Source organism: Equus caballus, chromosome 12, assembly GCF_041296265.1.
Source record: "Equus caballus isolate H_3958 breed thoroughbred chromosome 12, TB-T2T, whole genome shotgun sequence".
Taxonomy (NCBI): domain Eukaryota; kingdom Metazoa; phylum Chordata; class Mammalia; order Perissodactyla; family Equidae; genus Equus; species Equus caballus.
In genome coordinates, this window is record NC_091695.1 from 47,088,702 (window position 1) to 47,112,161 (window position 23,460).

Genomic DNA, 23,460 nt, shown 5'->3' on the forward strand with positions numbered 1-23,460 from the left:
AAGTTTGAAAAACATGAGCGAAGATAAAGAAGAAAATCATAAACACCCACCGTCCGACCACCCACAGTTGCCCTGTGATATTTTAATATTTGTTTCAAATCTATTTCTGTGTATGGTTTTTACAAACTACCCTCAAAAGCAATAAATTCATTTTCTCTTTTGAATATTGCATCTTAACCAAACCCTTACCATGAGGAATGGTTTCTTCACCTTAAAAGCGATTTTCATTCTTTTTCAGATAAAGACTCCACGTTCATTATAGAAAAGAGAGAAAACTAGGAGGAAAAATAGAACCCTCCTCAGACACTACTAATCACGGATGGCTTTTGTTCACGTGAGGGGGTTACCCTTCCAGGCCTTACATACGACACAGGGGTCATTTTCTATCTGGCGCCTGTGAACAGCTGTGTGCGTACAATTCTAGCGGCAGCAGAGTGCCGTCTGGCTGTTTATCGTGTACACACATCACGTATAAAACATTATACATATAGGTAGAGAGATAGGTAGATAGATTAGTATTAGACGTTTCTCTGAGCACGGTATAGACACGTCATCACGTCATCAAGTATCACGTGGGAACATTTCCTGTTACTGCAATGTCTCACCACACCCATCCTCTGTGGTCCCCTCGGTCACCCCCTGTTGTGGGACACTTAGATCCAATCTTTCGGTTTTTGTAAATAACCTTGTGATGATCCTCCTTACTCGCCATTCTTTGTCCTGAATTCTGCATCGGCTCTTTATCGCCTGTATCCCTGGGATGATTGGTTGGAAGACCGAGACTTTTTAAAGGCTCCGTAAACATTTTGCCAAATTGCAGTCCAGGCATGGCGGTCAATTCACCGCAGCCCCATCAAGACACTGTGCACACTGTGCTCCCATAGTTTCCACGAGCCCGGGAGGCCATGGGCTTCTCCAGGCGGGGCATCCTGTCTCCCTCCCAGCACCCTGTCGCCACCGTCAGATGCTCAGCTCTCGTTGGCTGGATGGGCTTGGAATTCGGGTCTGTCCTCTGGGGGGGCTTCATAATCTCCCGCTTCGGGATTTCTGTGGGTGTCCTGTTCGTCTGTATGCCAGTGGCCTGTCTTCAGCTACGTGCAGCTTCTTGAAGGCAGAATCGTGGCCTGACGGGGCTGGGCTAAGGGTGAGCAATCCAGTCTGAGGTCGACAGGGCGCTTCAAGCGCGGGAAGCACGTGGAAGAACTTGCTTGTCTGTTTCTAGCTGAGCTGAGACAAAAATGATCATTATTACTATCATTATTATTGATCCTCTTGACATGCAAGGGATTTTCCCCAAGTCTCCCGACCAGCCGACAGCAGACCTGGGAGGGGATGTCTGAATGCTGTGCTCTGTCTACCATGGCTCAGTGCGTCTGGAGCAGAGATGAGTTAACTCTGGGGCTGGTCAAGGCATCTTCATTCTTCCGTTGGCACAATAGCCATTTGAGCTCAAAGTGACAAAAATATGATTTTTCCTTTGTTTTGTTTTAAATTATCTGATGCTGGTTCCCATTTCCACTTCTTTTGCAAAAGGAGGAAAATCAGGCCATGGGTAATTGCACTGCTCTTCCTGAGCCAGAAAATGTTCGTCTGGGATGCCTCGAGTGGGACGAAAACTGGTGAGAGCAGGGTGGGCGCTCGCCTCCAACGGGTTTGCTGGGCGCTGGGGACGAGGGCAGGGCTGCTGGACCCGGGATGCCCTGCTCGACGAAGGGCCACTTTCCACCTTTCCTCCAAATCCCTATTGATCTGGGATTTGCCTGTGAATCTAAATATTTAGCATCAACACACAGAAATAAAAATCCAAGGACAGGTGGGCAGGAAATGGGAAGGGAGGTGTTAGGCTGGTGAAGAGGAGAAGGTGTTTACCCACGTGACTGACGTGCAAAAGGAAGGGAGAGATGGAATTCCCCCCAAATCTCAGGAAGTGTGCTGAGCACAAAACCAGTGCCGGTGAGGACAGGTGACGAAAGGTCCAGAGAGGTGAAACGTGGAGCTACCCGTAACCCAGGTGCTGTCCCTCCGTGTCATTGCTTCTGCACGGAGCCACTCTGATGTGGTTAGCAGAGGCGGCATCTTCTCGTCCCAGCTGAGGCTTCCCCAGGCTAGTCCAGCAGCCTCCCAGAGCCTTTGCTTCCGTCTTCCCATCATCATCCTCTGTTGTTGGGATTCAGACTAGCGGGGCTCTAACGTCTCTGGCCCCCCGAGATGCCACATGCCTCGCCAGCCAACGAGACTATTCCACACCCGGCTACTGTGGTCAGGTATGGCCTGACCGGAATAATGGCCCCATCGTAACACCATGTCCTCATGCCCAGCCCCCGTGAACATGTGGCCTTACGTGGCAAAAAGGACTTTGCAGGTGTGATTAACTTAAGAATCATGAGATGGGAGCTCAGCCTGGATTATCCGGTGGGCACAATGAATCACAAGGGTCCTTATGAGGGAGGGAGAGAGTCAGAGAAAGGAGAGGTGACGATGGAAGCAGAGGGTCGGCGTCAGAGAGAGACTTGAAGGTGCTACCCTGCTGGCTTTGACGATGGAGGGAGGGGCCACATGGGATGGAGGAAGGAATGTGGGCAGCCTCTAGAAGCTGGAAAAGGAAAGGAAATGGATTCTCTCCTGGAGCTTGTGGAGGGAGCGTGGCCCGGCCAACACTTTGATTTTGGCCCTGTGAAATCCTCTTCAGACTTTTTGACCACCAGAACTGAAAGATCATAAAATTGCATTGTTTGAAGTCACTAAGTTTGTGGAAATTTGTTACATCTCCCCTTGACCCTTGGTCAAGAAGTGGGCATGTGACGCAAGCCAATGTCCCTTCTTGGGACGTTGGTGCCGGGGCGCTCAGGAAAGATACTCTATTCCCTCGAGTCATGAGCTGGGAGAAGTCTGTGAGGCTGGAGTCTCCCTAGGGCCAGGGCGTACCCAAGGAGGAAGGCAGCCCAGAGGAAAGCAGGGATGAGGCACGGAGAATGGAAGCTTCACAGTATCACTGAGCGCATATGTGAGCCCACCCCCCACTATTCAGTCCACTGAAGGGGTCTGAATGGGTTTCTGTCACTTGCAGCCAAGAGATGCATAGCAGCTTGGCCCTCTTGTCCTTGGCCATTAGAATTTGGTTGGCTCCAGGGCCGAGGCAATCGTTGAAAATCAAAGAAATATGATTATCCTCTGAAGATGCTCTCATAGAGTCAGTTTATGGTGGACTAGATTGGGGACATTTAATGACGAATTGGGGACAATTGGTATTCATTCCGCAAATATTGATCAAGAGCCTGCTAGGGCTTGGGCACTGCTCTAAATCTGGAGACACCGTCAGACAAGTTTCTCCCTCCTGGGCCTTCTGGTCTACCTGGGGAGACAGCTATGATAACAGATTTTTTAAAAATTAAAAGTAGTTAATGGCTTTTCGATTGTGATAAGTGCTATCCTGGAAGTGTCTGCTATGGATGGTAATCGGAGGGGCCTCACCCCGTCCAGGCGGTGAGGGAAGTGTCTACATCGTGTCCTGGAAGACCTGAGCCTCACGGAATGCACGTAGGAACTGGGGAAATACAGCACATTCAACATTATGATTCAGGTCAAAATTTCACTGTCACTTTTCTGTCATTAGCCCCCTGTCTCACAAATGGACTCTGGGGATTTGCTGGGTCCCAAATAATTAATAGTCCAATAAGCATTTCCTAAAACGGTGTGAGAATTTCTCTTTCCCCAGAAACAGGTACCCAGATGAACGGCCATCAGTCCGTCTAGAGAAAGCTAGAGGAAGACACACAGGACACATGCATCTTGTCACCCCAGGGTCTTTTCTCACGTAGACCTGGCTTCCATCCATTCAAGGACTCTGGTCTCAAAATTGCGTGAGCTAGCCTGTCTTCACCAGATGTGAAATATTCTTTGCTGTGTAAAGAAGGTAAGAGGAGCAACTCTTGACATGATCCCTGGGACCCTTGATAACAACAGCCAGAGATCTCAGTGGGTCAGACCAACCGCAAAGCTGTTCTCATCACATCTGCCCTCTTGCCTGTCACGATAGCCGTGTCTGCATTTTGCGTCTGGTGGCTAACTGCCGCCACCTGAAATTGCCCACGTCAGTTTCGTTCCATGTATTGAGTCAACATTTTAAAATTTAAGCTTAATATTCCCTCCTTCTAAGCTGTTCAAAGCTCTCCGAAGCAGCCATCCTGCCCATTACATGGGCATTCCTTGTCCCCTCCATCTATGGCAGCAGCCAGCAGCACCCCCAGAATCCTTCAGTGAGTTCACGACCTTAGGGGATCACAGGTGAGCACACCGTTAGCTGTTGGCCAGCGTGTAACCTTCCTGAGCGTGAACGAAAGTCTCTCTTCCTGTTAGCCCATCGCAGCCTGAAAATAAATTCAGAACCCCGTGAGGATCCATTGTGAGCACTGCTTCTGATACCAGTAGGGTACCATTTGGTGTTCCGTGTTTGGGAACCACTTGTAGCTAACGTACACAAAGGAGGGATGCAAAGGAACCCGCAGAATTGAAGCAAGAAGCAAACAGCAGACACCGGCGATGACAGGAACCAGGGTTCTTCTGAGGATTTCAGGGATCATCTCTCTGGGCTTTGCAATGAAACAGCGCCATTCCGATCTCTTCCTCTCTCTCTGTGCCTCCCGTCAGCCTTCACGTTTTGGAGATTCTGATCGTTCTAGTTTGGGTCCTATGTTCGTGCCTGTTGTTAGAGGCTGGTGTTACACGGGGTGGAGCAGGACAGTTCTCCAAATGGAGGGACACTGAGCAAACACATACGTCCACCGCTCTGCTTCTCCATGACCGATGCATCCTTCCAGTCTACAGAATAATGATGAAACGAGCACTCGTGAACCGCTCCCAGCCCCGGAAACACAACATCACCGGTCCCTTTGAAGTCCCTCATTTGCTGCCACCCCCCCACCCCCACTGCTTTCCAGGCACACTGCCTTCCTTGACCCCACCAACCTGACCCCCCTTTCAGGGTCTCTATGCTTCCTGCCTGGCAAGATTCATCCACCATTTAAAAAACGGAGATTTAATTCACATGGCATAAAATTCAACCTTTAAAACTATACGATTCTAGGGTTTTCAGTGCATTCACAAAGTCATGACCACCACCTGCTACCCAGCTACAGGACATTCATCATCCCAAAGGAATTCCATACACATCCGCAGTCGCTCCCCGGGTCCCCTCGCCAGCCCCAGACAATCTGTAATCTGCTTTCTGTCTCTATGGATTTCCCTTTTCTGATTATTTCAGATACATGGAATCCTAGAATGTGTGGTCTTTTGTGTCTGGCCTCTTTTATTTAGCATCATCTTTTCGAAGTTCATCCGCGTTGTAGCTCCCGTCAGTGGTCCATTCCTTTTTACAGACGAATAATATTCCAGGCATGGATGGACCACAATTTGTTTATCTGCGAATCAGCAGATGGACATTTAAGCTGTTTCCACTTTTTGGCTATTGTGAATAGTACTGCTATGAGCATCCATGAGGAAGTTTTTGTGTGGACATATGTTTTCATTTCTCTTGGGTCCGTACCTAGGGGGAGAATGCCTGAGTCACATGACAGCTCCATGTTGATGATTTTGGAGGCACTGCCAGCCAGATCGCCTTCCACAGCAGCTGCCCCATTTTCATTCCCACCAGCATCACACGAGGGCTCCAGTTTCTCCACATCCTTGCCAACACCTGTTACTGTCTGTCTCTTTTATTGTGGCCACCCTGGTGAGTATGAGCCGGCATCTTCCTGTGGTTTTAATTTGTCTTTCCCTGATGGCTAAATCTGGCGAGCTTCTTTTCGTGAGCCGATTTGTAAATCTTCCATTTGTATATCTTCTTTGGAGAAATGTCTCTGCAAATACTTTGCCCATTTTTAACTGGGTTGCTTGTCTTTTTCTTTTTGAGTTGTAAGAGTTCTTTTTCTTCTTTTAAAGATTGGCACCTGAGCTAACAATTGTTGCCAATCTTTTTTTTTTTTTTTTTCCTTCTTCTTCTCTCCAAAGCCCCCCCAGTACGTGGTATGCGTGAGTCCTTCTGGTTGTGCTATGTGGGGCGCTGCCTCAGCGTGGCCGGATGAGCGGTGCCATGTCCGCGCCCGGTCAGGCAGATTTGGGTTAAATCCCCAGGCAGGTTATACAATGTGGGTAAGCCTCGGTTTTCTCTCGTGTAACAACAGCACAGATGTCGAAATGCGTGTTGGATTAAGCAAACAGCAACACGGTACTTGTTCAATCAACAGTAACAGTTGTTATTATTATCTAGTGATTGGTGGTTTGGAAATCAAATAAAAGGTCACCTACAAGCTGTCGCACATTAAGTTTCTGAACAGTAATCCCCACTAAGTAGTTTCCCAAAGGGATGCTTAATGCCTTTCCGCAGGAAGCATCTCGCGTTGTTCAAGTCGGATTCACTCTGAGCTCAGGCTACGGGGAGGAAGGGACTCTTGCTGCCAAAGGAGATTTAAATTACCCTGACTTGGGGCCTGCCCAAGTAAACGAGCTCCGACGCCGGAGAGACAGAGTTCCCACTCATGCAGGATTGAGCTGACAGAGAAAGTGGTCAAACTGCAGGGGCCAGGGGCAGGGAGCTCCATTAGTTTGGGTGTGATCCTTGAAGGCAATTCTTTCAACGGTTACATTGCTGATAACCTCCCACTCTCTGCGATTGGTAACATGGCTTCTGAATCAAGCAATGAACTTCCTGGATCAGATTAGATCAACATGGAATATGATGATGTGGGGCAAAATTAAATGTCCCCAAGACTTACAGAAGAATATCACGGGACCCGAATTATTCCTCAAGAACAGAGGTGAAAATGTGGTTGCCTTTGGGTGGAATCTTGCCTGTTAGATTTGTTTTGTTTGGCTTGAACAAATATGACTTGGTTGTTCAACATTCAAATATCAGAAGATTTGTCATTTTTTTAAAAGGAAAGAAACAGATCTCTGGGTTAATTTAGGAGTGGTGTCAAAGGACTTCATTGTCCCAGGGCAGCCGTTGGCTGGAGCTGCGTAGAGGCGGCCCCCACTCCACGGCCCGAGTTCTCCAGTCGGCTGCCCGCCATGCTGTTCATTTCTGTTGCCTGCATGGCCCCTGAAGGGCTTTGAGATTCTCCCATCTTAGGAACCATCACCAGTTATTCAATAACGAGGAAATGGGGAAGGATGGGCAATCCTACAGTTTGCTGGATATAAGGCTGGAGAGTAAACGAAATATAGCCCTGAGTCATCACCTCACTCATTCGTCTATCCTCCTTCTAACACGCTGAGTTGAACAGTTCTCTCCACGCCCCTGGTGGGAGCGTATAGGAGTGTACAGAGATCTTTGCTGGGTGGCTCCAACCGGATTATTTGAGTCAAGAGTGGAGTTGTTGACTCTGGGTAGGTGGTATCCATACACACCTTCTACCCCCGACCTCTCCACCCGATGGAAAGTTGTTTCTTTGCCGTCCCACACGGAATGAAAACACTGTACATAAAAATGTGCAAGGCTGGTTGACGAGGCCCCCCCTGCGTCATTCGTTTTAAGCTGTGTTTTCTCTTACAAAAAGAGCGTTGCTTCAGTCGCCTGCATTTCCAAGTACAATGCCCAGCTGTGAACATCCTCTGCCCGCAGCGCCGGCTGGCAGATCAAATAATGGCAGCAATTCGGAAATAACTCTGGGGAGTTTCCCACCCGGAGCCTGATAATAACAAGGAAAAGTCAGGTACCGCATGCCTAGCCGTCCGAGCCTAAGCCCAGCCTGCAGCTTGGCTGTGGAGTCTGCCCAGAATGAGCACCAAGTAGCTACATCACTGTGGTCCCTCCTCCTCGAGGCCACCCATCGTCCTTCAGCCCTATCTTTGGTCCTTACATCCTCTCCCTTGAAATCCTCTACCTCACCTGCTGCCGAGCCTGGGTTCCTCGTCGCCAGGGCCCTTGTTGGAATCAACATGCCTTCTCCTTGGGCACCTCTCACATAGTAGGTCTGCAGCAGTACTGAACTAGGCTCCCTGTGGCCATCTTGGGACAGTCATTTGCCTTGCGTGGGGCATTGAGCTATGACTGTAGTGTGAACACATCGCAGAACAACATTTTCATGCAGACAGAGGGAATGTGCCAGAAGCTCTTTTTGGCCAAAGTGAGTCAGGTGGGCCCGTCAGCTCTGTTTGGGTGAACATGTAGAGGGGGGTTTCTCAACCTTGGCGTGGCTGACGTTTGGTCTGGATGATTCTTTGCTGTGGAGGGCTGTTCTGTGCACTACAGGACGCTTAGCGGCATCCTGGCTTCTAGCTTCTAGAGCCCCGTAGCATCCTTCCAGTTGTGACAACCCAAAATGTCTCTGGGTGATGCCAGATGGTCCCGAGGGGAGGGACGTGCACAGAACAGTTCCAGCTGAGAACCACCGGTGTGGAGGGAAGGGCCTTGATGACCCGGAGCTGTCAAACCTGCTGGGAAGATGACTCCAGGGACTGAAGCAGTTAGAACCAGAATTCACAGGTCCTGGAATAATTGCCTCACCAGGGAAGCCATCACAACAGATCTGACACCATGATTGTTTCACTCTCTTTTCATGCAAAGTGATTTCTTCCAAACCAACTCCACCCCAAGGAGGAAGGCAAAAATCTGAATGGCTCACGTGTGCGGGTCCTCCCTGGACATCATCTATTCCATTGCACCGTCGGGCACATCCTGCCTGGGCACCCCCATCCCCATGGCTGGAAGAGGGGAGGTTCTTCCCACCTGTGACCTTGGTGTGCCTGGTGGGTCCTGTGTCTGCTTGAGTGGTGTGGCCGCAGAGAAGAGCATTAATGTAAAGGCTTGTGTTTTGTAAGTGCCATGCATACCTAAGGAGTGATCATGATGATATCATCAAAGATTTATCCTTATGATGTTTTGAGTAATTTGAATTTCCCAAATGGGAGAGGTTGAAATGGGTGAGTGTGCACGCACCCACCCATGCACGAGTGTGCGTGTGTATGAAGGGGATGTTGGAAGAACATAGAATTGGAAGATAAGTCAGTAGGCTGAAGTCTTTTTAAAGAGTTGTGTGATTCCTAGGATGAATGGATCAATAGATAGATAGATAGATAGACAGACAGACACACAGGTAATCATTTCTATTCTTGCATCCTCTCAAAGTTCAGACAGCCATTTCTTCACCTAGTCCATTTGTTAGGAAGGAGTCCATCTCAAAATGATCCTCGCAGAAAGAGAGATGATGTATCTGTCTGCTGACTCTGCAGAATTTCTGCGATCTTGGCCCCTTCTGATGATAAAGCATAATTCAATCCCGCAAACGTGTGTGGAACACTGACTCATTATATAGCTTTGGCCACTCCTGGGTCTCTCTAAGTGCAGGGACGAACTCCTGGGGAGCCCCTCTCACCCCCACATCGAGCTGGCTCACCCCTGATGCCCTCAGAAGGGGATTCCTTCTCATGAGAAATAGGATTGACAGAAGGTGGCTCCTGTTTGTTTTTCTTAAGAAAATTATGTACCAAGCTCCGTGTGGCAATGTCCCAGAAGAAAGACCACACGCAGCTGTAAGGGGACAGAACAGGCCGCGTTTCCATGCTTCCTGTTAAAAGTCCTTTCTTTCGTGGAAAATGACACTGGCTGGTTTTCAATGCTTCTGATAGGAAATGGGGAGAAAGAGGCCCTAAAGGACTTAATGGGGCTGTGGGTGGATGTTCCCACAGACGTGACCCCAGGCTCTGCTCCAGACGCTGGCCCTGCCCTCAGGGAGTTCCCGGCTCATAGGAGAAAGACGTTTGTGATAAAAGAAAAGTCACTTTAATCCGGTGTGATAGGGGCCATACAAAGGAGGCGGCATCGGGAATTGGCTTCGGAAGAGTCGGACAGATTCCAGACAGGGACGCAGACAAGCTGGAGCTCAGAGTCCAGGAGAAGTACGTGGAAGGTGTCTTCCAAATGGTCTTGAATGTCTTCAGTTCTTTATCCCCCCACTGCTGTTATGTCTGTGGGGGTTCCCCGAGACATTAGTAACAGCCCCCACGCGGAGAGGACTTTCTCAGACCAGACGCCGTTCTAGGTTTACTCATTGAGGCTTCCCAGCAGCCCTGTGGGGCAGGGCACCATCCGTCTCAATTTTCTGATGAGGAGACGGGCAGAGGGGGCTGAAGGAAGACCTCCAGCTGCTGAGAGCTGGAGGGAAAACTCAGTCCTGGGCAGCCTGACCCTGTATCCCGCCTCTCAGTCTGAGCTCTAACTTGCCAACAGCCAGAAATTCTTTGCAGCTTCTCCTACTACAGTGGGGAGCCTCTTTTCCCATTCTTCAATCTGGCTGGACTGGTGACTTCTGTGACCAAAAACTTGCAATGGAGGTGGCATTGTGTAAGCTACACATGCAGGCATCAAGAGGAACTACGACCCCCTCTCTTGCTGTGCTAAGACCCTGAGCTGGCCTCTTGGAGAAGGAGAGGCCATGTGGAAGAGAACTGAGGCACCCAGCGACCAACCACCCACCCACTAGACAGGTGTTGGAGACCACCTTCAATAGTCCGGCACTAGGCGATCTGTTAGGTGAGCCCAGATGCACGAGAGAGCCCAGCAGAGACCAAACTGGCTCAGACTGGAATAAATACCCAGCTAACCTGTAGACTGGTGAGTAATAATAAGATGGTTGTTGTTGTAAAGCCACTAAGTCTGGCGTGGTTGTTATGCAGCAAAAGCTGACTGACACATCTGCTCCACGGCCTCTGTATTCCAGATAAATGGCCCATGACCTCCATGACCTGCTGTCAACTGGCTCACATTCATCGGCTCCCCAGTACGCAGGGCATGGAGACACAGAGAAGCTAAGGATATTGTTGAAAGTCACACAGAAATAGTCCTAAACCAGGGTTTGGCAAACTACTGCCTGTGGGCTAAATCTGGCCACTAACTGTTTTTGTAAGTAAAGTTTTATTGGCATGCTGCCACGCCCATTTGTTTCCATATTATCGATGGCTGCTTTTGGGGCTACCGTGGCAGAGCTGAGTAGCTGAGGTCACAGAGCCTAAAATATTTACTGCGTGACCCCCTCATAGAAAAGTTTACAACCCCTCGTCTAGACTTCACACCCTCAACACCATGACCATAGTTCTCAAAGTGCGGCCCCCGGACCGGCAGGATTAACTCCGCTTGTTAGAAATGCCGTCCTCGGTCCTCACCCCAGATCTAGGGGGTCAGAAGTGCTGGGGGTGGGGTCCAGCAACCTTGTTTTAAGAAAGCCCTGCAGGTGGTAAGATAAGACAAGAAAACACAAACACTTTGACTGCAGGAATCTTTGATTACAGGTGACTGTTGATCCTCACGTTTAAAAAGCATTTTCTTTTATCCTCACTCCCAGCCTTTTGGGGACCAACAGCTGCTTCGAAGCCTTATTTTACTAATTTAATCTGCCTTCAGCAAGATTCGAGACCGGCTCAGAGTCACCCAGCAGCACACCTGCAGCCCCACGAGACCCGTGGGTGAGCTGGGCGGCTGTGGAGCATGAAGTCCAACCTTCCTCGCGCCCCTCCGAAATAAATTAAATGTTCCCAAAGGCGTACAAGATGTTCGGAGCCGGTACAGAGTGTCAGAGCAACACCACGCCCTTATATTTAAGTAACAAAGTCTGAGTGAAGGAACCACCTCGTCTGGATTTGTCTCGATCTTCCTGGTTTTAACGTGGAAAGAACCGCGTCCCTGGAAACCTGTCAGTCCTGGGCTCACTGGGACAGTTGGTCCCTCTGTGTCGGGTTTAAACGGCCAGGCTTCCCTGAGGCAAGCCCGGCCGGCCGTGCGGGTGATCCAGCAGCCAGGCTCGTCAATGAGCGTTTCCTGATGAATTACGGGCGCTGGGGTCGGGGAGCAGAAAGGCGGGGCCGAGGTTAGTGGTCAGATGAGTACGAGGGCAGTTACCACCCAGGGTCGGGAGTCTTTCGTGGGGTTCCCACCAGACTGTGGGCCCTGGGAGATGTTACTCTTCATTTCTTTTTGCACAGCAGCTTGGTTTCCCGTGTGCCCTGGGTGTCCCCTGGTGGCCATTCACTAGACCGCAGCTCTCATGGCTCTGGCTCCCACTCCAGGTTCTGGGAAGGACTCATTTCCCTTACTCTTCCTTCTGCAGCAAACTTACTCCTAACACGATACATAGTAATGTAACAACATTTAAAAAAAAGTTTCTAAAGTACTACGGCAAAAGGGAAAGGCAGTTTCAAAACATTTGTACTTAACTAAAACATCCACTTCTGGGTCCTGAGAGGACACGAAGATGCAGTCTGTGTCCTGTAGAAGCAACGAGTCATCGAGTGCAGGGGTCCACAAACTATAGCCCCAGGGGCCGAATCTGGCGCGCCATCTGTTTTGGTAAATAAAGTTTTATTGAAACACAGCTGCGCCCATTTGTTTACACACCGCCTGTGGCTGCTTTCTCCTTACAATGGCAGAGTCGGGCACCTGCGACAGAGACCCTATGCCCACAAAGGCTGAAGTATTTACTAACTGGCCCTGTTCAGAAAAAGAGAGTCCACCTCTGATTAAGTGGGTTGACAGAGACACCGACAGAAGCTTCCATGATGGAAATTCCATGATGGATTTGATTCCCCATCAATTCATTCATTCAAGAAACTGTAGCAGACCTAGCGTGCGCCAGATATCGTTTCTGGCCAGAAAGCATTCCTGATATTTTCAAACTTGAAGAGCTCTAGTAAATTCAATTTGGACGATGTTATTCCAGTTCCTAGCATTTTCCACCCAAAACAGCTTTTCACTCACTTTCTTTGGCTTCTACCACCCAGCCCGCCATCCAGACCAAAGGTTCACCATTTCGGCACAGACCACCCTTCTCTGCTGGACTGAAATTTATCGGGGGCCCTGTCTCCACCTTCGCTCGTATCTCCTGATCTGTCGGAGGCCAAATTCGCCTTCTATAGGGCATGTCAACAATGAGGTGTCAATTCCAGCCTGGACGATGCCCGTAGGAAGGGGCAGGCAAAAGCATATTGATGAAATCTGGGTCCAGTTGCATTCCTGTTGTTGTCCAACCCAGACTCTGCTGTGTTGATGCTTAGATCTCCATTAGGGACCTCCTCATTTGCAGAAGCGTCACCTGGCTTGTGTCGCTGGCAAGAAATGCAAATGCTTATGAATTTCAAATACACATTTGGGAGAAAATTCCAACTTATTTTCATTTACAAGCGGCCATGAGCAGTACAAGGTGGAGCCTTCTCCTCCTCAGAGCCCTTGTTTCGACGAGGACTTCGGGGTCTGTGTTTAGACGTGCTAACAGAAACCCAGGGCACATTCCTGCTTCCGCCAGGAGCCCCCGACTCTGGGGGCTTGGAGCCTGAGCCTGCACACACCCAGAGAAATTCCAGAAGTCCAGACGCTTTTAGAATTGAACGGGGCCACAGTAGTAATTTGGTTCAATCCTCACATAGAAAGAAGTCTTTTTTCATAGCTGGAGGAAGAAAGTAAAAAGAAGCATCGAGAGAGAACGCAGCACGTGATAAGAATGTTTCACTGTTCAGGGGAGAGCTTTCAAAGAATAGTTTTCAGTAGAATCTCAGCTTTGGGTGAAACCATAATTTTCGTACATAATAAAGTTAAAACTCTCAAAGCACACCTTGCTCGCGAGTGTGCAACCGTACCCCCTCTCACCTTTGCGTCCCTGGAAGAGATGTGGTGTCTGAGGGCGTGGTTCTCCGGGGGGGTTGCGGTTTTCAGCAATTGTTGGTGTTGCTCAATGGCATTTCCTCTTCCTGTTTAAAAAAAAGAAGACGTTTCCCAAAGACTTTAATTAGACAGTGAAAGCACCTGGGCCAAAACAGAGCTACTGAAAAGAACTGCGTGAAAACCGTCCCCAGGGTGACCCGCTGGCCGCCTCTCCACCCGTCTCCGCCAGGGAGACCACCCTCCGAACGACTGAGTGGTCCGGCCAACTGAAACTTCACAGAACACAACACTTTTAAACACGCAAGCATCTCTACAGGAAATTACAGACCTCTCTGCCTTCTTAACCAAGGCTGCTGGGTGCAAGGTCACCTTTCCCTGGTGGCTTGGGGCCACCATTATGCACAACAATTGCACTGTGCTGTAATATGGTGACCTCAGGGGCCTTGCACTGGGGCACCAGTCCCGGCCTGAAATGGCCCTGATGTGTCATCTTTAGTTTGTATGTTTGCCTTTCTACTTTTTCTGTGTCCCCCTTACAGTTGTTTGGGGCTCTCCAGGGATCTGTTCTACCGCAAGCAAGACAACGGGGACCCCAGCCCCAGTTCGACCCCTCTGTGGCCTTTGCCTGGATGGAGAAGCCTGGGCTCTGGAGAGAGACTTGACTGCTGGGTGGAGCTGCCCTCAGCGCTGGGCAGGGGAGGGTGGTACACTGGACGAGGGCCCCGGTGTCCCAGCCTGGACCAGGCAAGGACGGAAGAGGCTACAGTTCTCCTCTGTGGGCAGGACATCCCAGCACGTGGACTGGAAGGACAGCGCACATCCCATGTGGAAGGGAGGAGGGCGGCTCAGTGAGGATGCCTCACCCATCCCATCCGGGACGGCAGGCTTGCCCTTACACAAGGCGACTGGACTTCTGGACCCTGGGCTTACTTAGAGGCACAGTGGCATTGGGACGAGGACATGGAGGCCACCGTGGGGTAGTTAACCCTAACAGCCTTGCTTCCATATGTCAGGGACCCAGTTCCTCATGCCATCTCCACGGACACCCCGGAATGGCCCCGTGGATGCTGACTCTCATCACTGGGGACCGGGACCCAACAGGAGAAATCCTCTTTTCCCTCCACATTTGCTGCTGTAAGCGCGGAGGGCTTGGAAACAGAATTCTATGTATAAAAAGAGATAGGAGGCTACGACCAAGAGCCTAGGAGGAGAGAGAAGTCACAGCTGCCTGATCGAGAGAAAACACCCGGACTTGGAGCTCCTGTGCCCTCCCATGTGAGTGGGAGGAATGGCCCACATCACACCCATCTCCTAGGGTCGGGGTGAGGAGCGAGTGAGTCCCCGCCCGGAGAGGCCTGGAGGAGTGCCTGTCCTGCGGTCTGTGTGAGATGAATATGGGTCACCGTTTAGAGGAGGGGGTTTGTGTTTCCCCTTTTGTCCATCTGCTCAGGAACCCTCGGCCCACCGTCGGCTTCCTCTGTTCCCAGAGGGTCTCTACAAAAAGCTGCGGCTCCAGCTGCCCCTGCCTGGCACTTTTCTCCCCAAAACCCGCTGCATGGCTTTATTTTCTGTGCCTGCTGGTGACGCTCCGCCCAGCGTCTTCCTCCGTGGGTTCTTTTGAATGAGCTGCCTGGCTTGTTTCCTCTCTTCCTGAAAGACACAATGTACATAGAATAAAGGGTATACATTGTAAGCGTACAATAGGATGACTCTTGACATTTGCCTGATCCCGTGTAACCAGATCAAGACACCGAGTGTTTCTAGTCCCCAGAAGGTACGCTCTCTCCCCTTCCACATCGTTTACCCAGCTGCCTGGCCCCTGGAGGTACCCACTCCCTGTCTTCAGTGCTACCATGAGTGTTGGCTGTCCTTGGGAACCATATCAATGGAGTCATACGGTGTACGCACTGGGGTCTGGCTTCCTTCACTCAATGTCATGCATGTGAGCCATCACATGCTGTGTGTAGCCCTTGAAGGTTTGTTTGTTTCTCTCCATTGCTGCGCTGTGTTCCACTGTGTGGCTGTACCATCATTTATCCATTCTACTCTTGACGGACACTTGGGTTGTTTCCCATTTTCTTTTCGCTATTCAGGAATGATGCCGCTGGGAACGCTCTTGGGCGTGTCTTTTGACGAGCATAAGCGTTTCATCCCTGGGAAGCAACCACGAGTATGGGTGCTAGCTCCGAGGATTACCAATGCTTGGCTCTAGGAGATGCAGCCAAACACCTTCCCCAAGGGCTTGTACCAATTTGCACCCCCATCGCAACGTGAGGACATTCCTGCTGCTCCAGATTCTCACCCACAAGCGGGCCTCCAGCCTGTTCTTCTCCATTCTGGGGGAGGCCCAGCAGCTGTGGTTTTCATTTGCATTTTCCGGATGACTCATGATGTTGAGCGCGTTTTCATATGCTCATTGGTCATTCTGTTCAAGCGTCTTTCTCAATTTTAAGAATTACCTTGTCATGGTCTTCACGATTTGTAGGAGTCTCTTGTATCTTCTGGGCGTGAGTCAGTCCTCTGGCGGGTGGAAGTGTGATGGCAAATCTCTTCCCTCCTTGTAAACGGCCTTTTCACTCTTAACATTTGCTTTTGGTGAAACGAAGTTCTCGACTTCAGGGAAAGCCAATTCCTTTTCTTTTTCTTTTGTGGTTAGTGCTTTCATTGTCCTGCTTAGGAAAGCTTTGCCTAACCAAGATCACTCTCTTATTTTTTTAAAAAAGATTTATTGGTTTAGGGGCTTGCCCTGTGGCCGAGTGGTTAAGTTTGTGCGCTCCGCTGTAGGCGGCCCAGTGTTTCGTTGGTTCGAATCCTGGGCGCGGACATGGCACTGCTCATCAAACCACGCTGAGGCAGCGTCCCACATGCCACAACTAGAAGGACCCACAACGAAGAATATACAACTATGTACCGGGGGGCTTTGGGGAGAAAAAGAAAAAAAGTAAAATCTTTAAAAAAAAAAGATTTATTGGTTTACATTTTACATTTAGCTAGTGGTCCCTGTCAATTTTTTATATGATATGAGTTGGAGTCAAGATTCACTCTTCTCCATCTGGGCACCCGTATGACCCCAAAGTTTGTATTTATTGTTTTTTTAATTTCAAACATTTTTTATTGAAAAAACCCTTCTTTCCCCTCTTGACTATAAGGTGCCTTGTCACCTGACCGAATTGTCCAATACAGAATATATCCATTCTTATTTAGGTCCTCTTTAATTTCTCTCAGAAATATTTTGTAGCTATTAGTATACAGCAAGTCTTGACTTTTTTTTTAATTAAATTTTATTCTAAGTGTTTTGTGTTTTTGGATGCTTTAGTAAATTTTATCGAAAAAATCTTTATTTTTGTGTTTTTTTTACTAGGTTTTTTGCATTTTGACCTTGTATCCTACAGTTTTGCTAAATTCACTTACTCATTCTAGTGGCTGTTTTACGGGTTCCCCTGGATTTTGGACACACACAGTTGCGTCAGGGGGTCCCCAAGACCACACTCAGGTTCCGTGACTCACCAGGAGAATTCACAGGATCAGCATATTACATGAAACGAACCAAAATCTGAACCAAATGAAAATCAGCAAAAGGAGCAGACGCATGGGGCGATGTCTAGCGGGGCCCAGGGGCTTGCCGCCGGGGAAGAGATTAGAGAGTCAGGCCCAGTGTTCTCCCTGAAGGTGGGTCACACAGCCTCTGCTTGGTGTGTACGAGGAGTCCTGACTTCCAGAAGGAAGGCAGGTGTTCAGCAGAAACCGTATTATTTGCACCTACCAGTTCCAATGGGGGGGGGGGGAGGCCTCTGCCCAGAGCTGAGTCCCAGATGCCACTCAAGGGCCACGTTTGCAGGCAGGCCTTTCCCAGGACAACAGTCCAGGCTGTTCCGTTAACTCCTTTCTGCACCACAACCTTGTGAGTTGTGCTAATTTACTTAAATTGTTTTCAATCTATGTGCCTTTTTACTTATTTTTCTTGCCTTATTTTAATCTCTAGGATCTCCAGGATAAGGATAAATAGAATAAGTCACTGTGGTTGTTTTTGCCTTGTCCCTGATCCTGTGGGGATCAGTATCTCCCCATTAAATATAACACGAGCTGTAGGGTTTTCGCGGACGTGTCCTACCAGGTGGAGAACATTCTGTTCTGTTCCCGGTTTGCTGAGAGTTTCTATCAGGAACTGGCGTCTTGTTTTATCTTATGTTTTTTCTCCCTTGATTGATAGCATCAAACTATTTTTCTTCTTTATCCTGTTAATGTAGTGAATCACCGGGATTGGTTTTCGAGCGTTAAAACAACACTGCCATCCTGGGATGAACCCACTTTGTCATGACGTGTTGACCCGGGAGGCGGTTCTGGCTTTAATCCACTAAGATTACACCAAGGCTATTCTGTATCAGATACTGGGCTACAATTTTCTCTTTATGTAATGCCTTTGTCAACTCTTCTGCTGAGTTAAACTGGCCTCCTAAAATGAGTTAGGAAGTGTTCGTTCAGCTTCTCTGGTATGAGAAAGTTATGCAATAGAGGCAGGATTCCTCTGAAAAGTTTGATAGAACCCACCAGTCGATCCATTTGGGTCCGGCCTTTTCTTTGTTGGAATATTTTTAAATTAAGAATTCAATTTCCTTAATAGATGTGGGGCCGTTCAGATTTTCTGCGTCTTCTCATGTCCATTTTGGCAACTCATGTGTCCGGCTGCCTCTATGTCCCCAGCGTCACTGGTCGTAAGCCGGGACGCCTCGAAGCCTGCCCACACTCGTTTCCCTTCTCCCTGGGACTCCTGTCCAGTGTCGGGAAACCATTATCTCATACATATTGTCCGGTTTTTCGGTTGTTCCCACTCCACCAGAACTTACTTTTCCTCGCCTTGTGAGAACGACACGAAAGGCAGAACACGCTCCCGGGGGCGGGAGGAAGCCCCTGGGTCTCTCTCTGTCACCTGCTGCCTGTGCAACCTCAAGCAGGTTATCCCCCCTTCCAGAACTCCTCTCCTCCCAGGGCGGCCATACGAAGTGTGGAGCTTCAGCAGACTGCGCCCTGGGTGTGCTTGATCCATACCCATGCTCCTTTGTCACCTGCGAGCGCAGGGGGCCAGACTGTGGGTGGTTCCGTTTCTCTTTGGGTCCAACATCTGTAGTTCCTGGAAGACGGAGGCGGGCTTTCTCTGCGCTGCCACGGGGCCGCCAGGTGTCCGTCTGATTGTCTGAGCACGATGGGGTCTCTCTTGCTCCCTGTTTGGATTCCTTGCCCTGTGGATTCTGGCAGCTAGTCTGATACCATCTCCCAGTCCATCGATTAGGTGTGCCAAGGATGGCGCTCGATGCTCAACCCACATCAGCTCGCGGGTAGTGCATGCACTTCTGCCCACGGGGAAGCTGAGAGTGTGAGCGGACTTGCTCAACCTGGGCAGCCGGGGCTGGGGGTGGGGCCTGTGGAGGCGCGTGAAAGGATGCCTGGGTCGTCGCTTGCGTGGAAAACAAGTCTGTGGTAGTCTAGAACTGAGCTCTGCCTGAGCCTGCACCCTCCCCCCTGGAGAGGCCTGGGAGCCTCCGGGCATAAAGGCCACTGCCCCCAGGAGTCGTGAGCCGGGTTCCTGCTGCCCGCCGGGAGGGCGGAGAGGGCGCTGTCAGATGATTCTCTGCAGCGCGGGCGCCTTCGTTCTGCCTGTTGACCTGTGTCCTGGGGAGGACAGGTGTTCCGCAACCGGTGAGGGCTGTGTGTTTGCACTGGAGTCCACCTGAGCCCTCATGGCACAAACACAGGGGCCTGACACTCCCTACCACTCAAGACCCTGTGTCGACTCCTGCCTGAGGGGGACAGGGGGCTGTACGTGGGCTCACACAGGATGTTGTCTCTCTCTCCTGGCTGCCTGCAGAGCAACGCGGGGCAGGCACCGAGGCCCATGCTCCCAGAGAGGGCCCTCCTCCCCCCATCCCAGACAGAGCCCTGAGGGTCCTCCTTCTCGTAAATGCCTGGTCAGAACATCTTCTCCAAGGTCACATTGCCTCCTTCTCTCTCTACAGTCTGACACCTCTGCCCTGCAGTGGCACGGGCCTTCACCCCAAACCTTTTGCTCTTGGCACCCTTCACCTCAGGCAGACAGACCAGAAACCTGCCGACCTCCCACACCCAGACGCAGCCCCGTGTCAGCTGACGCCCAGTTAGAATTCTTGACGTGGAGCGTTTCCGAAACCAAATTGTCAGGACCTTGACCACCAAGCTTTACCAGCAAGGGTTCCCATCACAGTCGTTCTGTAACCACCAAAAGCAGTCTTCCACTCGCCACCAGATAAGCCAACAGTCCAGAGGCAAGGCGGTAGGAAAGAAAGGGTCGTTTTATTACAGCTGGCCAGCAAGGGGGAAGGTGGTGGACTATCATCCCAAAGAACCATCGCGGGGCCGGCCCTGTGGCCAAGCTCCCATGCTCGGCTTCCACGGCCCAGGGTTCCGCCGGTTCCGATCCAGGGCACTGACCTAGTACCGCTCATCAGGCCATGTTGAGGGGGTGTCCCACGTAGTGGACCCAGAATGACCTACAACTAGAATATACAACTATGTGCTCAGGGCTTTGGGGAGAAGAAGGAAAAAAAAAAAGATTGGGAAGAGATGTTAGTTCAGGGTAAGACAGAGAGAGAGAGGGAGACAGAGAGAGAGAGGGAGAGAGACGGGGCGGAGAGAGACAGAGCAAGACAGAGAGAGAGGGGGAGAGACAGAGAGAGAGAGGAGGAGAGAGACAGAGAGAGAGGGAGGGAGAGAGACAGACAAAGAGAGAGAGAGAGGGAGAGAGACAGAGAGAGAGAGAGAGGGAAAGAGACGGGGGGGGGGGAGAGAGAGGGAGAGAGACAGAGAGAGAGAGAGGGAAAGAGATGGGGGGAGAGAGACAGAGCAAGACAGAGAGAGGGAGAGAGAGGGAGAGAGACGGGGGGAGAGAGACAGAGCAAGACAGAGAGAGAGGGGGAGAGACAGAGAGAGAGGGGGAGAGAGACAGAGAGAGAGGGAGGGAGAGAGACAGAGAAAGAGAGAGAGAGAGGGAGAGAGACAGAGAGAGAGAGAGGGAAAGAGACAGAGAGAGAGAGGGAGAGAGACAGAGAGAGAGGGAGGGAGAGAGACAGAGAGAGAGGGGGAGAGACAGAGAGAGAGAGGGGGAGAGAGACAGAGAGAGAGGGAGGGAGAGAGACAGAGAAAGAGAGAGAGAGAGGGAGAGAGACAGAGAGAGAGAGAGGGAAAGAGACGGGGGGGGGAGAGAGAGAGGGAGAGAGGGAGAGAGACAGAGAGAGAGGGAGAGAGACAGAGAGAGAGAGGGAAAGAGACAGAGAGAGAGGGGGGAGAGAGACAGAGAGAGAGGGAGAAAGAGAGAAAGATAGAAAGAAAGAAGGAAAGAAAGAAAGATCTTAAAACTACAAAATTCTGAAGCAGCTCTATAGGGCAAATGGGCTGGAGGGGGTCTCGGAATGTTGGCCATCTGGTGGGGTACGTAGTCCTTGAAACTTCAGATCATCCCTTTCTCTCGTGACTGGTGACAGATACCAGCAGAGGGCTTTTTCCTGGAGGTCATTACACCCCTGGGAAAACTAACACAGCTATGGCCTTATCAGAATGGGAAGGACTAGCCATAAGCGGAGCCTACGAGACAGCAGAGCCTGCATATTTCTCACAAGCAGGTGCGTGCTTATCTAGGCTATGTGCAAACTAGAGCACTGCTGACAAGGAGAAGGGGGGTTATCTTGCGGATCGGGGCCATTTACAGTCCTAACACGGTTCCCCTCTCTAACATGGCTTCCCTTATGCTAACCTGCGTCAACCACGGGCTGTATTTATCTTAGCTATTTAGGCGGCGCTAACAATTCATGACGTGCAGCCGCGGTGGAAGCTCTGCTTCTGGAAACGGGTCCGAGCTGTGGGCCTCGCTGCCTTTCAGCTCACGTGGTCTTCTTCCCTTTAGACATCGGTTTGGGGAGAGGGGTGCAGGGGAGGTATTTGAGGTGGATTTGTCTTTTTTTCTTCTTTAATCCTGAGTGACCTCCTCCAATCTGCCCTGAGAAGGAATCCTTATGTCACAGACACGGCTTCTGGATTTGGCAGCGCCGTGCGGAGTGCGAGCTGAGGCTGGAACAGCGGTTTTCCCATTGAGTCTCGCATCCAGTCTGTGCATCCAAGAACCCCAAGAGGTATTTGTGTCCCCCAGGGCCTGTGGGCAGCACAGTAAAATCAACAGGCCAGTCTTCCCCTGCCAGACGTCCCCGAATTTGAGTTGCCCTAGCCAAGAGGTTACAGGAGGCCTGGTTTGTACACTGATTTTCTGGCAATGAACACATCGTCCAGTCATTTGGTCAACCAGCTCTTTCATCCCTGGGGCGCTCATCACTTTTCTTAGACACAGGCATAAGCTTTCTTTTCCGTGATGGGTCAAACTACGAGCATCGGTAAGGAGCGCCCGGGCTATTCGTCTGGGAACCCGTATCTTCCCTCGTTGGTTTATCATCCAGCCCCTAACCTTTGGGGACCATTGGTAACCTTTCATGTGGCCTCCCTTCCTTCATCAGCGGAACGTTCTGGAGTGGACTCCTAGAAAGACAGAGAGGGAATCAATGGGAGTTGAAGGAGCTGTCCTGACCTAGAGGCCCTTTTGGCCGCTGCCCCTGCCAAGTCCTTTCCTCGTATGGCCTCTGATTCTCCTCTCTGATGGCCTCTACGATGGACCACAGCCAGTTCCCTGGGGACCTGGTACCACCTCTAGCAGTCTAAGGATCTCTGGCCCATATTGAATTTCCTTACTGCTGCTGTGAAGAAGACCCCTTTCTCTCAAAATGGCCCCGTGAGCATGAATTACAGAGAAAGCAGACTTGGAGTCAGTATACGTTGTTATGATTTTCTCTTTTCCCAATTCCAAAGCTCCAGTTAATGCACTTATTTCTGCCTTTTGAGCCAAGGTGACTGGTGTCCGCCCCTCGGCCCCTGTGTCCGCCTACAGGGACACACCACTGCATAACCTGCTCTTCCTTGTCCATTATGCAGGAAGTGGCTCCCATCCACCCACCATTCTTCCTCAGCGTTGGACAACGGGGCACTCTGGTGATCCTTGCGGTTGGGGTAAACCTGATCAATCACTTCCAGGCAGGCAGGGGAACAGGCCAGGTGGCCTCAGGGAGCAGGGTGGCTGGGTTCGAGGTCTGGCAGGGTTTGAGAGAGATCTGGGGGGAGTCTAAGAGCGTGGCTTGACATGGCAGTATTCTATTCTGGGATAACCAGAGATGTCCTTTAGTCTCTAGCAGGATAGAGACTGGATGGGGGCTCCGTACCGTCGTAGGCTGGCCTATAGTCAACTTTTCTGCCTCCTTGATTAATAGGCAGGTGGCAGCTACAGCTCTCAAGCATAGGGGCCGTCCTTTTGCCACAGTGTCCAGCTGCTTTGAGAAACAGGCTACCCCTCCCTTTAAGGGTCTCGACATTTGGATTCACGCCCCTAGAGCTGTTCCCTGCCTTTCACAAATGTATAGGTCAAACGGTTTGTTCAGATCTGGTCAGGCCAGTGTGGACGCCTCCATTAATAAGTTTTTAAGGTTCTTAAAAGCTTGGTCACACAGCTTGTCCCATGCAAAGGAGTCCAGTTCGGGCCCCTGTAATTTTTCTTGGAGAGGCTTAGCCATCAGCCCCCAGTGGGGGATCCACATGTGGCGGAAGCCAGCCATCCCCAAGAACGCTCATGTCTGCCTACGTGTTCTTGACGGACGAGGCTGCCATGTCACAGATTTGTTCTGTAGGGTCTGGCTGACTCTTTTCTGTTAGTCAAGGCTCTGTCCAGTGATTCCAAAGTGCCACCAGGCTTA

At 50.6% G+C, this 23,460-nt stretch overlaps 1 protein-coding gene across 1 annotated transcript in view; it reads right to left on the bottom strand.

The window, feature by feature from the left end:
* Nucleotides 1-14,130, bottom strand: part of ACTE1 (actin epsilon 1) — a 37,708-nt gene extending 23,578 nt beyond the window's left edge. The window contains exons 1-2 of the mRNA XM_023654654.2: nucleotides 13,974-14,130; nucleotides 13,631-13,731 (exon numbers count right to left, since the gene is read on the bottom strand). The gene's annotated coding sequence lies outside the window, so the exon portion shown is untranslated. The remainder of the gene's footprint in view (nucleotides 1-13,630; nucleotides 13,732-13,973) is intronic.
* Nucleotides 14,131-23,460: the final 9,330 nt, after the last annotated feature.